At 37.6% G+C, this 17,522-nt stretch overlaps 2 long non-coding RNA genes across 2 annotated transcripts in view; one reads left to right on the plus strand and one right to left on the minus strand.

Annotated features, from left to right (window-relative positions):
• Window positions 1-17,522, minus strand: part of LOC124256805 — a 219,190-nt gene that overhangs the window by 40,254 nt on the left and 161,414 nt on the right. The window contains exon 5 of the long non-coding RNA XR_006893109.1: window positions 14,850-14,895. This is a non-coding gene — a long non-coding RNA (uncharacterized LOC124256805). The remainder of the gene's footprint in view (window positions 1-14,849; window positions 14,896-17,522) is intronic.
• The window catches only part of LOC124256803, a 174,469-nt gene that overhangs the window by 11,721 nt on the left and 145,226 nt on the right, over window positions 1-17,522 (plus strand). The window lies entirely within an intron of this gene.

A 17,522-nucleotide genomic window follows, 5' to 3' on the forward strand; every position in this document is an offset into this window, starting at 1 on the left:
CAACCAGGATGAGCAAATATTTCATTGTAATTTTCTAGTTGTCACTAGTCGACTGGAAGACAGAACTGTTTTTCAGCGGCAGGGCGCTTTTGCCAGTATATTGAGCTGAAAATGTCGGATACGTTGATGTGACGAGTAGCTGTTTGGAAGTAGGGGGACGACGCAAGATGTTCCAATATTTGTACATCTGAGATTTGTACAGTGAGGCCATTGTGTAATATATGCAGTTTACACCTGTGTGATATACACGAAATACCTGTGTCGTACATTCCCAATACACCTGTGTCGTACATTCCCAATACACCTGTTTCGTACATTCCCAATACACCTGTCGTACATTCCCAATACACCTGTGTCGTACATTCCCAATACACCTGTGTCGTACATTCCCAATACACCTGTCGTACATTTCCAATACACGTGTCGTACTTTCACAATACACCTGTCGTACATTCCCAATACACCTGTCATACATTCCTAATAGACCTGTGTCGTAAATTCCCAATACACGTGTGTCGTACATCCCCAATACACCTGTGTCGTACTTTCACAATACACCTGTGTCGTACATTCCCAATACATCTGTGTCGTACTTTCACATCTGTGTCGTACATTCCCAATACACATGTGTCATACATTCCCAATACACCTGTCGTACATTCCCAATATACCTGTGTCGTACATTCCCAATACACATGTGTCGTACATTCCCAATACATCTGTGTCGTACTTTCACATCTGTGTCGTACATTCCCAATAGACCTGTGTCGTACATTCCAAATACACCTGCCGTACATTACCAATACACCTGTCGTACATTCCCAATACACCTGTGTCGTACATTCCCAATATACCTGTCGTACATGCAGTATACACCTGTGTAGCAGAAAAACGTTACATACATGTCGCCCACACTCTGTACATTAAGTTTGTGTCTCCATACACTATAGACCTGCCTCCTTCATTCACTATACACCTTTGTCGTATATACATTTAACACCTGTGACGCAGATACACCATGTCCTATATACCCTTATAGCTAAAGCGCCCGTTCGTCACGCCAAAGACCCGGGTTCGCTTCCCCAAATAGGTACAATGTGTGAAGCCATTCCTGGTGTCACCCGCCGTGATATTGCTTGAACATTGCTCAAATCGGCGTAAAACCATACTCACTCACTCATTCAAGCATACACTTGGATCCACCGACGTTATGCTTAATTGTTCTTGACATGCGCCCTGTTTACTTCTCCCCCCCAAAACAAGTTTTATATGACAACACCGTTCAAAGCTGCGTCAAACTAAACGTACCGATTGTCATGGCGATGGTTATTGAGTAAGAATTCTTTGTCGCGCTTCAACAGCAGCCTTCCTTGCAGTTCAAAAACCTCGGCCATTTATAAAAAACTCCAATTCTTCAACCAGCACGTTGATCACGTGATCTCAAAGCGTGTACAGTGCCACCTAGCGGTACAATTCACACTTCGTACGCGTGCTTTAAATTTATAGGAAAGGTGTTGACATCGCGCGTGCATGTCGATATAAAAGAAACTGGTTCAGCCTGCAACTGTTCACAAGCTGCTGGTTGAAATATGGTTCACGTCATCTGATCGTGAATCGTTTGGAGTCACGCGTTTCGAACGAACACTTGAATCACTTGGTATACTACAAACCACGTGACTTTGGAGGAGATTATTGCCACGTGAATATTGCATTATTCGTTGCATTGAAAATAACAACTTTCTGAAACACAAGTAGACTTTCTCGCGGTGCCCGAGCCATATTATTTCCCCCCTCGAGTCAAGGACAGATATGTCCTAAATGAATCAAGGAAACAGACAAGCATTTCCTGAATGAGTCAAGGAAACAGACAAACATTTCCTAAATGAGTCAAGGAACCAGACAAACATTTCCTAAAAGAGTCAAGGAAACAGACAAACATTTCCTGAATGAGTCAAGGAAACAGACAAACATTTCCTAAAAGAGTCAAGGAAACAGACAAATATTTCCTAATTGAGTCAAGGAAACAGACAAGCACAGCAATGACACTGAAACCACTACATTTCATATGTCGTCCGTACGGTTGCCTCGAAGCAAAAGCTTAATCCCTGCGTAATTCTTCTTTAGTTACGATTTTGCTGTTGTGTCCAACTTCGGATAACTAGAAGTATTTACTTAGATCCCTTTAACTTCGACACAGCCGTAGTTGACTGTAGTTCAACTCGATGGATCAGTTGGCTCATTAAATGTCTGTTGACCGTGACTGTTGAATGTTGACAGGAGTATATATTGCTTTTCACTTTTGTGGTTTCAATCACTGGCCAATTGCTACAAAACATATTCCTGAAAAACGAGACGAGCGTCACGGAGAAGCTGGTTGACAGTGATGCTCAAGTCTGACAAAACGACTGACATTCTTATGAATATTCCAATTTCTGACTGTCTCGTGAATATTCAGTTAGAATATGTCTGGCGAATCTCTTGCCCATACACCATACACATGGATCTATGTGTTCCTTTGATTCCCCGTTATTATGCTAGTGTTGAGACTTGTGACACAACGTTTGTGTTGGGATCAGCAATTGGTACATTCACAGAAAAAATATATAACCAGGTCTGCAGCTGTGTCATCATCACACATAACGGAATGCATATCCAGATGAACAACTGGTATATTCACATACACAGCTATCTGTATAGCTAGGTCGTCAGATGTGTTATATTCCCAGATAACTGTATATACATGTCACCAGCTGTGGTATATTCCCAGATAACTGTATATCCGTGTCATCAGCTGTGGTATATTCCCAGATAACTGTATATACATGTCATAAGCTTTGGTATATTCCCAGATAACTGTATATACAGGTTGCCAGCTGTGGTATATTCCCAGATAACTGTATATCCGTGTCATCAGCTGTGGTATATTCCCAGATAACTGTATATACATGTCACCCGCTTTGGTATATTCCCAGATAACTGTATATACATGTCATAAGCTTTGGTATATTCCGAGATAACTTTATATACAGGTTGCCAGCTGTGGTATATTCCCAGATAACTGTATATACCTGTCACCAGCTGTGGTATATTCCTAGATAACTGTATATACATTTCATCAGCTGTGGTATATTCCCAGTTAACTGTATATACATGTCATCATCTGTGGTATATTCCCGGATAACTGTATATACATGTCACCAGCTGTGGTATATTCCCAGATAACTGTATATACATGTCACCAGCTGTGGTATATTCCCTGATAGCTGTATATACATGTCATCAGCTGCGGTATATTCCCAGATAACTGAATATATATGTCACCAGCTATGGTATATTCCCAGATAACTGTATGTACATGTCACCAGCTGTGGTATATTCACAGATAACTGTATATACATGTCACCAGCTGTGGTATATTCCCAGATAACTGTATACCCATGTCACCAGCTATGGTATATTCCCGGATAACTGTATATACATGTCACCAGCTGTGGTATATTCTCAGATAACTGTATACCCATGTCATCAGCTGTGGTATATTCCCAGTTAACTGTATATACATGTCACCCGCTTTGGTATATTCCCAGATAACTGTATACCCATGTCATCAGCTGTGGTATATTCCCAGTTAACTGTATATACATGTCATCAACTGTGGTATATTCACAGATGACTGTATATACAGGTCACCAGCTATGGTATATTCCCAGATAACTGTATATACAGGTCACCAGCTATGGTATATTCCCAGATAACTGTATACCCATGTCATCAGCTGTGGTATATTCCCAGTTAACTGTATATACATGTCACCAACTGTGGTATATTCACAGATAACTGTATGTACATGTCACCAGCTGTGGTATATTCACAGATAACTGTATATACATGTCACCAGCTGTGGTATATTCCCAGATAACTGTATACCCATGTCACCAGCTATGGTATATTCCCGGATAACTGTATATACATGTCACCAGCTGTGGTATATTCTCAGATAACTGTATACCCATGTCATCAGCTGTGGTATATTCCCAGTTAACTGTATATACATGTCACCCGCTTTGGTATATTCCCAGATAACTGTATACCCATGTCATCAGCTGTGGTATATTCCCAGTTAACTGTATATACATGTCATCAACTGTGGTATATTCACAGATGACTGTATATACAGGTCACCAGCTATGGTATATTCCCAGATAACTGTATATACATGTCACCAGCTATGGTATATTCCCAGATAACTGTATACCCATGTCATCAGCTGTGGTATATTCCCAGTTAACTGTATATACATGTCACCAACTGTGGTATATATCACAGATAACTGTATATACAGGTCACCAGCTATGTATATTCCCAGATAACTGTATATACATGTCACCAACTGTGGTATATTCCCAGATAACTGTATATACATGTCACCAGCTATGGTATATTCCCATAACTGTATATACAGGTCACCAGTATGTGGTATATTCCCAGATAACTGTATACCCATGTCATCAGCTGTGGTATATTCCCAGTTAACTGTATATACATGTCACCAACTGCTTTGGTATATTCCCAGATAACTGTATACCCATGTCATCAGCTGTGGTATATTCCCAGTTAACTGTATATACATGTCATCAACTGTGGTATATTCACAGATGACTGTATATACAGGTCACCAGCTATGGTATATTCCCAGATAACTGTATATACATGTCACCAGCTATGGTATATTCCCAGATAACTGTATACCCATGTCATCAGCTGTGGTATATTCCCAGTTAACTGTATATACATGTCACCAACTGTGGTATATTCCCAGATAACTGTATATACAGGTCACCAGCTATGGTATATTCCCAGATAACTGTATACCCATGTCATCAGCTGTGGTATATTCCCAGTTAACTGTATATACATGTCACCAACTGTGGTATATTCCCAGATAACTGTATATACAGGTCACCAGCTATGGTATATTCCCAGATAACTGTATATACATGTCACCAGCTATGGTATATTCCCAGATAACTGTATACCCATGTCATCAGCTGTGGTATATTCCCAGTTAACTGTATATACATGTCACCAACTGTGGTATATTCCCAGATAACTGTATATACAGGTCACCAGCTATGGTATATTCCCAGATAACTGTATATCACATGTCACCAGCTGTGGTATATTCGTAGATAACTGTATACCCAGGTCACCAGCTATGGTATATTCCCAGATAACTGTATACCCATGTCATCAGCTGTGGTATATTCCCAGATAACTGTATATACAGGTCACCAGCTGTTTCATTTTCTCAGATAAGTGTATATCCAAATTCGCCATAGTATATACCCAAACTATCATGCATCCAAGTATTGTTGATATATTCTTCAAATGATGAAAGTCTTCCTTGATATATATCCACTGTATATAACATATATCACACTTGTATATAACATATATCACACATGTACTTTCACACACATCCATACCTTCTCGGATGCAGGGACACGTTGATGTAAGAGCTAAAGGGGCATGGACGTAGTTAAATATGTGAACACAGATGCATACTGATACATGTTGTTACCAAGGTATTGTTACGTAATTAAAATCTACCGAGAAGCAATTTTGGTTTCGTCAACAAAACAAAAACAAATAACAAAACATGTCCATATAGATCAACATCAACAACTATAAGCAGATCAAAAACAACAAAAAGACACCCAAGCCCAAACAAAAGCAAACACAATAAACAAAACAGAAGAGCAAACAAACAAACAAACAAACAAACAAACACCGAATCCACACTCACGTTTCAGTACTGTGCGTGTAGATCGACATGGTGACTTGTCTGCGTGTTTGTCTGTCACTAAACGCCATACTCAGCACTATTCCAGCGATATATCGGCTTTCTCCAAATACTCGAACATGGCCAGAAACATCCAGTGATTGACATAATGAGCATTTGTCTACTCAGTTTGGATTCAATGACATGCATCAACCACAGGCCTCCTGAACTAGCGATATAGTTGGCTAGTTCTCTAGACGTGCACTGGACCAAGGTGTTTTCCCCTCAACTGAACAGACCGGCAATTATTTATCATGGGTTCCTCGTGCGTCAGTGACCGGTACTTCTTTTCTAAACATTCCCTACGTCATATTATTAAATGCCACCGAATATTTACTGAAGACTTAGTACTTTGTGACAAGGGCAACTAATCTCGCCTTCAGTCTCCGATGAATATACAGTGGTCAATTCCCACAGGTGTTAGGTTATACTAAGTGATAAATCTGTTTCATCAGCATCACTGATGCTTTTTTTCTGTTTCGTAAAAAATAGGTAACAGTGTCTCCATTGATAAAACGCCCGCCACGTCTGAAAGGAGCAATTCTTCAAATAAGAGTAATATTTATAGGGACACGCATTTTACACGCAATGAAGCCATTGATAAAATTAGCAAGTTAAAATAAGTGTTCATTTGAGAACGTTTTTTCAACATAAAAACAGAAATTGATTGTTTGGTTATCGCGGACTTATTCCGGGGAGATATGAGCATAAAAACAGTTCTGGTTTACTTTTTACAGCTGTCGGTAAACGACATAACCAGATTTTTAAATTTATATTTTTGACAGCTGAGCTTTTTTCCTAGCCACACTAAAAAAACAAATAAATAAATAAATAAAACAACCTCAAACGTCTTTCGGTTTATAACCTATGTTTTTCCAGTTTTCTATTCATAACGCAGTGCGCTATCATAACAAGTATTACTTGTTTATAAAATTTATTATATCTGAAATCATTGCAATATTTACTAACAGACATCGTCACATAGTTTCGTGAAATTATTTGTATTATTCATATCGCCATGCGTAACAAAAACATGGATTACTTCATTATTATACATTGTTGGAAAAGGTTATTGCATTGTGAACGATAAATTAACACATTTGGTTTAGTTCTTTAAAAAATCTCAAGGAGTATAGGGTTCAAGATGGTGCCAGACGTTCTTTCTTTGAATATTGGTTCCTCTCATTTATGTGTCAAACATGTAACATTAATGTGTTAAAAAACGCAAAATAAATGATTTGTGTCGCCCCGACGAGACAAGGCAGTGCTCGTGTGGCATTACGTTTAGTGAATCTGCAATTCATAACCATTTAAACGAAACAGTCAAGAATATTTCACACGAATAAAATAACAGTCCCTTTGAGGCCGTGACGTGTATGTGTTATAAATATTTATATCAACCAACTGTCTGAAGTATATATTTGTATTTTACACACGTTGTTAAAAAAAACCTGACATTACATGAAACTACAGGCTGGCTCACCATTCAACCAATATATAACCCAGAACGTCGTTACCTTTTCACACTTACTTACTATGCAAATCGTGTGAGTGGTTAAATTGGTGCTACCGGTGGAGCAGGATGTGCTTTTTTGCTTTTTCTCTTCACTGATATTCAGTCTTAATAAGTTTTGCCTTTTAGCCCAATTGACTAATACATTTTCAATAAATAACGACATCGTAAATAACGTTGTCAACCCATCCCCCCTAAAAAAACAACTAATTCTGAAAAAAAATAAGCATCTAGATCTACAAAAGAAAAACCCAAATCAAAGCAAAAAACTAAAGAAACAAAACTAAAACTATAACCCCAAATTTGACTTTCCGGAAACCGAAGCTTTGACCTCTCAAAGTGTACGTATCGCATTGGACAGGATACATATTCCTGCGCACCTAAGAATAACTAAGGTGACGATACCCGCACGCATTAAACGCAAAGTATAATTTTGTTGATGTGTATATGAAAGTTGGTTTACCTGATTTTGTATTCCTTATTCGCAAATAAATTTTCCCGTTTTTTCCAATAGGGGGTGACGCATAGTAGAAGCAGTTCGCTGCCGGAATGGATATTAGCGCATTGATTTATAGGGAATCGGGTGGAATAGCTTTCGAAACCGTACGTCACTTGTAGCGCCAAGTGAACGCTGTCACTGATGCTAATGTAATGAAACATTGTGTCAAGTATATCGTTGGTGTTTGATGATACACAGAGGTTGCCAATACGTATCTGACTGGTCTCATATTTGAGACTCACATATGAGTACCATTTTGAGTCCAATCCATATTCGGCAGCCATGTTGACCAACCTGTGACCTATGAACCCAATGCATCCCGGAATTACAGCGCCACATAAATACGAAGCTCGGCCCAAAGGAAATTAACGCAATCACACGCACGCACGCACGCATACGCACGCACGCACACATCTACACACACACACACATATACTACATATATTCCCATTTTAATGTAAATATATATACGTAATATGCATGAATAAGTATATTTATATTACATACACATGCATATATATACATATATATTATAACAATTCATATAATATTATATCTACATATCAATCTATATATAAACACTTGTTTATATATAATATATTATATATATACTTTTTAAACACTGCCATTATGGACGTGAAGGGAAAACTCCAGTATCTAAATGGACTACACTCTCTCAACGGGCGATGTTTGTGCCATATATCATACGGTACAGGTCAATGACCTACAATTCAAGCACACGCGAACCAGGCAACACCGTACGAATTGGGTAGTTTCAAAACGAAGCTTAATCGGATAAAACGAATCAGGCATGTTCATTGACTATTCAGTGTTGAGAATGTCCGTCGACCACATCGCGTCCGTTCCTCCTACCGTTCACCTCGGACACGTGCGATTCAAAAGTTAAAATGTGAAACGCACTGGCGTGACGTCGCGAGGCTGAAACTATGTCGACGCACGCAGAGCCATTTGCCCGAACGAGCTGCCATGCTCATCGAGTGCATTCCAGTTGTGCCGAACTGGGTTGCCTCCCTTGATAGCTCTCCATGGAATGGCATGATAGTCGTGCATTGCTCTCGTCCACAACGTCAGTGTTCAGTATGACGTTAAACAACGTATTGCTTGCAGATTGGGCGCGCAAGATACTTTATTATCTGATGATGCATAGAGCTGATGTGAGATGTGATGATATACAATAGAGTGACAGTATACCTTTTGCTGTAGGATATAATGCCGAGTCATATTGGACCTGATAATCAGTGTTGGTTGATGCATATTGTCACCGTGATATATATTGTCATCGTGATACATATTGTCACCGTGATATATATTGTCATCGTGATACACATTGTCACCGTGATATATATTGTCACCGTGATATATATTGTCATCGTGATATATATTGTCATCGTGATATATATTGTCACCGTGATACATATTGTCACCGTGATATATATTGTCATCGTGATACATATTGTCACCGTGATACATATTGTCACCATGATACATAGTCACCGTGATATATATTGTCATCGTGATACATATTGTCACTGTGATATATATTGTCATCATGATACATATTGTCACCGTGATACATATTGTCACCGTGATATATATTGTCATCGTGATATGTAATGTCACCGCGATATATATTGTCACCGTGATATATATTGTCATCGTGATATGTAATGTCACCGCGATATATATTGCCATCGTGATATATATTGTCATCGTGATATATATTGCCACCGTGATATATATTGTCACCGTGATATATATTGCCATCCCATCGTGATATATTGCCACTGTGATACATATTGTCATCGTGATACATATTGTCACCGTGATATATATTGTCATCGTGATATATATTGTCACCGTGATATATATTGTCATCGTGATACATATTGTCACTGTGATACATATTGTCACCGTGATACATATTGTCATCGTGATATATATTGTCATCGTGATACATATTGCCACTGTGATACATATTGTCATCGTGATACATATTGTCATCGTGATACATATTGTCATCGTGATACATATTGTCATCGTGATATATATTGTCATCGTGATACATATTGTCACTGTGATACATATTGTCATCGTGATACATATTGTCACCGTGATATATATTGTCATCGTGATATATATTGTCACTGTGATACATATTGTCACTGTGATACATATTGTCACCGTGATACATATTGTCACCGTGATATATATTGTCATCGTGATACATATTGCCATCGTGATACACATTGTCACCCTGTGATACATATTGTCACCGTGATATATATTGTCATCGTGATACATATTGTCACCGTGATATATATTGTCATCGTGATACATATTGTCACCGTGATATATATTGTCATTGTGATACATATTGTCACCGTGATACATATTGTCACCGTGATATATAATATATTGTCACCGTGATATGTAATGTCATCGCGATATATATTGCCATCGTGATATATATTGTCACCGTGATATATATTGCCATCGTGATATATTGCCACCGTGATATATATTGCCATCGTGATATATATTGTCAATGATATCGGACCTGATGTTTAATGCTGTTGGACATATATTTCACATGGTCATGTGTGATACGTGATGTCGAACGTGATTCTGTATAAGGTTGATTGACATGAGACTTGATGATATATAAGGTTGATTAATATCAGAATTAATGATATATGGGGTATATACAGCTGTTATTGTCGGCAAGAAATGTGTATATAGCGTTTTGGGAAGAGTTGCGTCTATTTCTGTTACGAAAGACAAAAAAGGTGTATCGTTTTGTTAAGAAAGGTAAGAAAGGTGTATATTTCTGTTACGTAAGACAAGACATTGGTATATTGCTGTTACGGAAGGCAAGAAGGTGTATATTTCTGTTACGGAAGGTAAAAAAGGTGTATATTTCTGTTACGGAAGGCAAGAAAGGTGTATACTTCTGTTACGGAAATCAAAAAGGTGTACATTTCTGTTACGGAAGGCAAAAAAAGTGTATGTTTCTGTTACGGAAGGTAGGAATGGTGTATATTTCTGTTACGGAAGGTAGGAATGGTGTATATTTCTGTTACGGAAGGTAGGAATGGTGTATATTTCTGTTACGGAAGGCAAGAATGGTGTATATTTCTGTTACGGAAGGTAGGAATGGTGTATATTTCTGTTACGGAAGGCAAGAATGGTGTATATTTCTGTTACGGCAGGTAAGAAAGGTGTATATTTCTGTTACAGAAGTAAGAGAGGTGTTTCATTTTGTTAAGAAAGGCAAGAAAGGCGTATAATTCTGTTACGGAAGGTAATAAAGGTGTATATTTCTGTTACGGAAGGCAGGAATGGTGTATATTTCTGTTACGAAGGCAAGAAAGTGTGTATATTTCTGTTACGAAGGTAAGAATGGTGAATATTTCTGTTGGAAGGTGGAATGGTATATTTCTGTTACGGAAGGTAGGAATGGTGTATATTTCTGTTACGGAAGGTAAGAAAGGTGTATATTTCTGTTACGGAAGGTAGGAATGGTGTATATTTCTGTTACGGAAGGTAAGAATGGAAGGCATATTTCTGTTACGGAAGGCAAGAATGGTGTATATTTCTGTTACGGAAGGTAGGAATGGTGTATATTTCTGTTACGGAAGGCAAAAAAGGTGTATATTTCTGTTACGGAAGGTAGGAATGGTGTATATTTCTGTTACGGAAGGCAAGAAAGGTGTATATTTCTGTTACGGAAGGTAAGAAAGGTGTATATTTCTGTTACGGAAGGTAGGAATGGTGTTTCATTTTGTTACGGAAGGCAAGAAAGGTGTATAATTCTGTTACGGAAGGTAATAAAGGTGTTTATTTCTGTTACGGAAGGCAAGAAAGGTGTATATTTCTGTTACGAAAGGTAAAAAAGGTGTATATTTCTGTTACGGAAGGCAAGAAAGGTGTATATTTCTGTTACGGAAGGTAGGAATGGTGTATATTTCTGTTACGGAAGGCAAAAATGGTGTATATTTCTGTTACGGAAGGTAGGAATGGTGTATATTTCTGTTACGGAAGGTAGGAATGGTGTATATTTCTGTTACGGAAGGCAAAAAAAGTGTATGTTTCTGTTACGGAAGGTAGGAATGGTGTATATTTCTGTTACGGAAGGTAGGAATGGTGTATATTTCTGTTACGGAAAGTAGGAATGGTGTATATTTCTGTTACGGAAGGCAAGAATGATGTATATTTCTGTTACGGAAGGCAAGAAAGGTGTATATTTCTGTTACAGAAGGTAGGAGGTGTATATTTGTTACGGAAGGCAAAAGAAAGGTGTATATTTCTGTTACGGAAGGCAATAAAGGTGTATATTTCTGATACGGAAGGCAAGAAAGGTGTATATTTCTGTTACGAAAGGTAAAAAAGGTGTATATTTCTGTTACGGAAGGCAAGAAAGGTGTATATTTCTGTTACGGAAGGTAAAAATGGTGTATTTCTGTTACGGAAGGCAAAAAAGGTGTATGTTTCTGTTACGGAAGGTAGGAATGGTGTATATTTCTGTTACGGAAGGCAAGAATGGTGTATATTTCTGTTACGGAAGGTAGGAATGGTGTATATTTCTGTTACGGAAGGCAAGAATGGTGTATATTTCTGTTACGGCAGGTAAGAAAGGTGTATATTTCTGTTACAGAAGTAAGAGAGGTGTTTCATTTTGTTAAGAAAGGCAAGAAAGGCGTATAATTCTGTTACGGAAGGTAATAAAGGTGTTTATTTCTGATACGGAAGGCAAGAAAGGTGTATATTTCTGTTACGAAAGGTAAAAAAGGTGTATATTTCTGTTACGGAAGGCAAGAAAGGTGTATACTTCTGTTACGGAAATCAAGAAGGTGTACATTTCTGTTACGGAAGGCAAAAAAAGTGTATGTTTCTGTTACGGAAGGTAGGAATGGTGTATATTTCTGTTACGGAAGGTAGGAATGGTGTATATTTCTGTTACGGAAGGTAAGAAATGTGTATATTTCTGTTACGGAAGGTAGGAATGGTGTATATTTCTGTTACGGAAGGCAAAAATGGTGTATATTTCTGTTACGGAAGGCAAAAAAGGTGTATATTTCTGTTACGGAAGGTAGGAATGGTGTATATTTCTGTTACGGAAGGCAAGAAAGGTGTATATTTCTGTTACGGAAGGTAGGAATGGTGTATATTTCTGTTACGGAAGGGTGTTTACCTTTGTTAGAAAGGTGTATATTTCTGTTACGGAAAGTAGGAATGGTGTATATTTCTGTTACGGAAGGCAAGAATGGTGTATATTTCTGTTAAGGCAGGTAAGAAAGGTGTATATTTCTGTTACGGAAGGTAATAAAGGTGTTTATTTCTGTTACGGAAGGTAGGAAAGGTGTATATTTCTGTTACGGAAAGTAGGAATGGTGTATATTTCTGTTACGGAAGGCAAGAATTGTGTATATTTCTGTTAAGGCAGGTAAGAAAGGTGTATATTTCTGTTACAGAAGTAAGAGAGGTGTTTCATTTTGTTAAGAAAGGCAAGAAAGGTGTATAATTCTGTTACGGAAGATAAGAAAGGTGTTTATTTCTGTTACGGAGGCAAAAAAGGTGTATATTTCTGTTTAGGAAGACAAGAAGGTGTATATTTCTGTTACGGAAGATAAGAAAGGTGTTTAATTCTGTTACGGAGGCAAGAAAGGTGTATATATCTGTTACGGAAGGTAAGACATGCGTATATTTCGGTTACGGAAGTCAAGACCTGCGTATATTTCGGTTACGGAAGGGAAGTAGATTCTCTCATCAAGACTAACTGCAGGTGCTCTGTGTGCATAGGCGGATCCAGAAATTTTCAAAAGTGTGTGTGTGTGTGTGTGTGTGTGTGTGTTTCTGAACCCCCCTGATCCCCCCTCTGGTTCCGCCACTGTGTGTACCCGTTGCAGATTACAGCCTCAGAGTGGTCACCGTACAAACCAAACTGTCTATCCATGATTAGCCGTACACACTTAACTTCTGACAAACGTATTCCGTACAGTTCTATGGTTGGTGATGGCTGCGTATTCTGTACAGTGCCATGATTGGCAATGGTTGTGTTTTTCTCGTCCTGTCAAATATGCTTCTTTATCATGTTCTGTGACTCCTAGATGGAACCAAGTCAGGGACAATTTATGCAGGATCCGTTACCATGGTCAAGCGTATTTCGGTTTGCCTTTGGTATAACTCATTCAGTCTCAATACCTCACTCACTCAGCCTCGCTTGCTAACTTCGTCTGTCACCCAGTGACCCCTTCTTTTGGTCACTCCCCCCTCTCGTCTCACAAGCACTTACTCATTCCACCACTAACCGTATGTTACTCTCTCTCTCTCTCTCTCTCTCTCTCTCTCTCTCTCTCTCTCTCTCTCTCTCTCTCTCTCTCTCTCTCTCTCTCTCTCTCTCTCTCTCTCTCTCTCTCTCTCTCTCTCTCTCTCTCTCTCTCTCTCTCTCTCTCTCTCTACCTCTCTCTCACTTTCATTTACCTTCTTCATTCGCGGCGGTGGGGTAGCCTAGTGGTTAAAGCGTTCGCTCGTCACGCCGAAGACCCGTGTTCGATTCCCCACATGGGTACAATGTGTGCAGCCCATTTCTGGCGTCCCCGCCGTAATATTGAGTCATTATTGCTAAAAAACGGCGTTAAACCATACTCAGTCAGTCTGGTGTCCCCGCAGTGATATTGCTGGAATATTGCTAAAAGCGGCGTAAAACCATACTCACTCACTCTTCCTTATTCTGTTTCCGTCCGTTTTGCTGGCTAAACGACTCATTCATTCACTCACACAGTAAATCCGTCTGTCCATCCCTCAGAAAATCTGTCCATCACACCGTCTTTGTCCCTCACTCACTCATCCATCCTGTCCTACTCGAGATTATAGTTTTCCATTCATTCACTCACTCACTCAGTTCGAAATACACAAAGAAAGATTCAAGTTAACTTTATGATATAAATAGACAGCTATTCTCTTCACTGTCTTACCTTGCTCAAGGACGAAGGACGCGTCGTTCAAACCAACGACGACACTCTGAAACAAACACAACCATAATTATATACTTATTTAGAAACCCAGGGATAATTCAGCTTACAGAGACGTGCCACAAAAGCGGAAACGTCGTTTGATCAATACAAAGAACACATAATTAAAGAAGCTCTTCATTCAGTTTAATGCGCTTTATAACATACATTTCAAGAACATCAATCTGGGAAATTAATATATCATCTTTGGCCTCCATTGCTCTGCAAACTACATCCCCAAAATATCATTTTAACATCCATTTCAAGAACATCAATCAGGGAAATTAATATATCATCTTTGGCTTCCATTGCTCTGCAAACTACATCCCCAAAATATAATTTTCAGGAAAAATAATTAATGTATTCAGGAAACGTGTTCAAGTATGCATGAATAATATCGGTATGATCGAGTCGCAATATACGCATTTCATGCCATCCGTAACAGAAAATTTAAATCATTCCCCTACACAATAATTTATATTTGTAAATATATTTTCCCAAATGAGTCAACGGGAATAAGTTGGTTATAATGAGATAAAGCTGAGTGAGTGAGTGCGTAAGTGAGTGAATATTGCTTCATAGCGTATCAGCAATTTTGCAGCTGTTCGCTGTGAGTAATGTCAAAACTTAACTATATGTGTGTTAAAGCTGAAATATTGCTTCGGCGTAAATGCAGCGTAAAATATTATGTGCTAATTCATGTAAGATATTGCATCAAATACATCTATGATATGAGGCATATCATATATTGCATTAGTCACAATAGAATAGTTCACATATCACATACAGACAGTCCTTTAGTTATGTAATAACGTATCACCTTGTCTACATTTTTACAATTACCAAACAACTCGTTTTCGTATATGTCGTCCGTTTCGTTACTAACTAAAGATGTATTTGATCCACGTTACATTACATATTCACGGAATTCACGTAACTCGAAGACGGTTTTAAGTCTGAGCTATGCATTGAACTAGACCCGTATAACAATGTCCAGACAATAACATGGATACATACCATATATATCGATACATTCCACATAAGATTGACATATCCCATAAACTATTATCTATTCATTCCATGAAATAGAAGGACATGCCACTTATATATCCTGACATTCCACATATAAGATTGGTATATCCCATAAACTATTATCTATACATTCCATGAAATAGAAGGACATATCCCTTATATATCCAGACATTCCACATATAAAATTGATATATCCATATACTATTATCTATACATTCCTTGAAAAAGAAGGATAAGCCCCTTATATATCCAGACATTCCACATATAAGATTGATATTCCATGATAAAGAAGGATATACCCCTTATAAATCCAGACATTCCACATATAAAATTGATATATCCATATATTATTATCTATACATTCCATGAAATAGAAGGACATGCCACTTATATATCCTGGCATTCCACATATAAGATTGGTATATCCCATAAACTATTATCTATACATTCCATGAAATAGAAGGACATATCCCTTATATATCCAGACATTCCACATATAAAATTGATATATCCATATACTATTATCTATACATTCCTTGAAAAAGAAGGATAAACCCCTTATATATCCAGACATTCCACATATAAATTTGATATATCCATATATTATTATCTATACATTCCATGAAATAGAAGGACATGCCACTTATATATCCTGGCATTCCACATATAAGATTGGTATATCCCATAAACTATTATCTATACATTCCATGAAATAGAAGGACATATCCCTTATATATCCAGACATTCCACATATAAAATTGATATATCCATATACTATTATCTATACATTCCTTGAAAAAGAAGGATAAACCCCTTATATATCCAGACATTCCACATATAAATTTGATATATCCATATATTATTATCTATACATTCCATGAAATAGAAGGACATGCCACTTATATATCCTGGCATTCCACATATAAGATTGGTATATCCCATAAACTATTATCTATACATTCCATGAAATAGAAGGACATATCCCTTATATATCCAGACATTCCACATATAAAATTGATATATCCATATGTTATTATCTATACATTCCATGAAGAAGGACATACCCTATATATCCAGACATTCCACATATAAGATTGGTATATCCCATAAACTATTATCTATACATTCCATGAAATAGAAGGACATATCCCTTATATATCCAGACATTCCACATATAAAATTGATATATCCATATATTATTATCTATACATTCCTTGAAAAAGAAGGATAAACCCCTTATATATCCAGACATTCCACATATAAGATTGATATTCCATGATAAAGAAGGATATACCCCTTATAAATCCATACATTCCACATATAAAATTGATATATCCATATATTATTATCTATACATTCCTTGAAAAAGAAGGATATACCCCTTATATATCCAGACATTCCACATATAAGATTGATATTCCATGATAAAGAAGGATATACCCCTTATATATCCAGACATTCCACATATAAAATTGATATATCCATATATTATTATCTTTACATTCCTTGAAAAAGAACGATATACCCCTTATATATCCAGACATTCCACATATAAGATTGATATTCCGTGATAAAGAAGGATATACCCCTTATAGATCCATACAT

This window comes from Haliotis rubra, unplaced genomic scaffold (assembly GCF_003918875.1).
Source record: "Haliotis rubra isolate DU_JTF1 unplaced genomic scaffold, ASM391887v1 Scf64, whole genome shotgun sequence".
NCBI lineage: Eukaryota > Metazoa > Mollusca > Gastropoda > Lepetellida > Haliotidae > Haliotis > Haliotis rubra.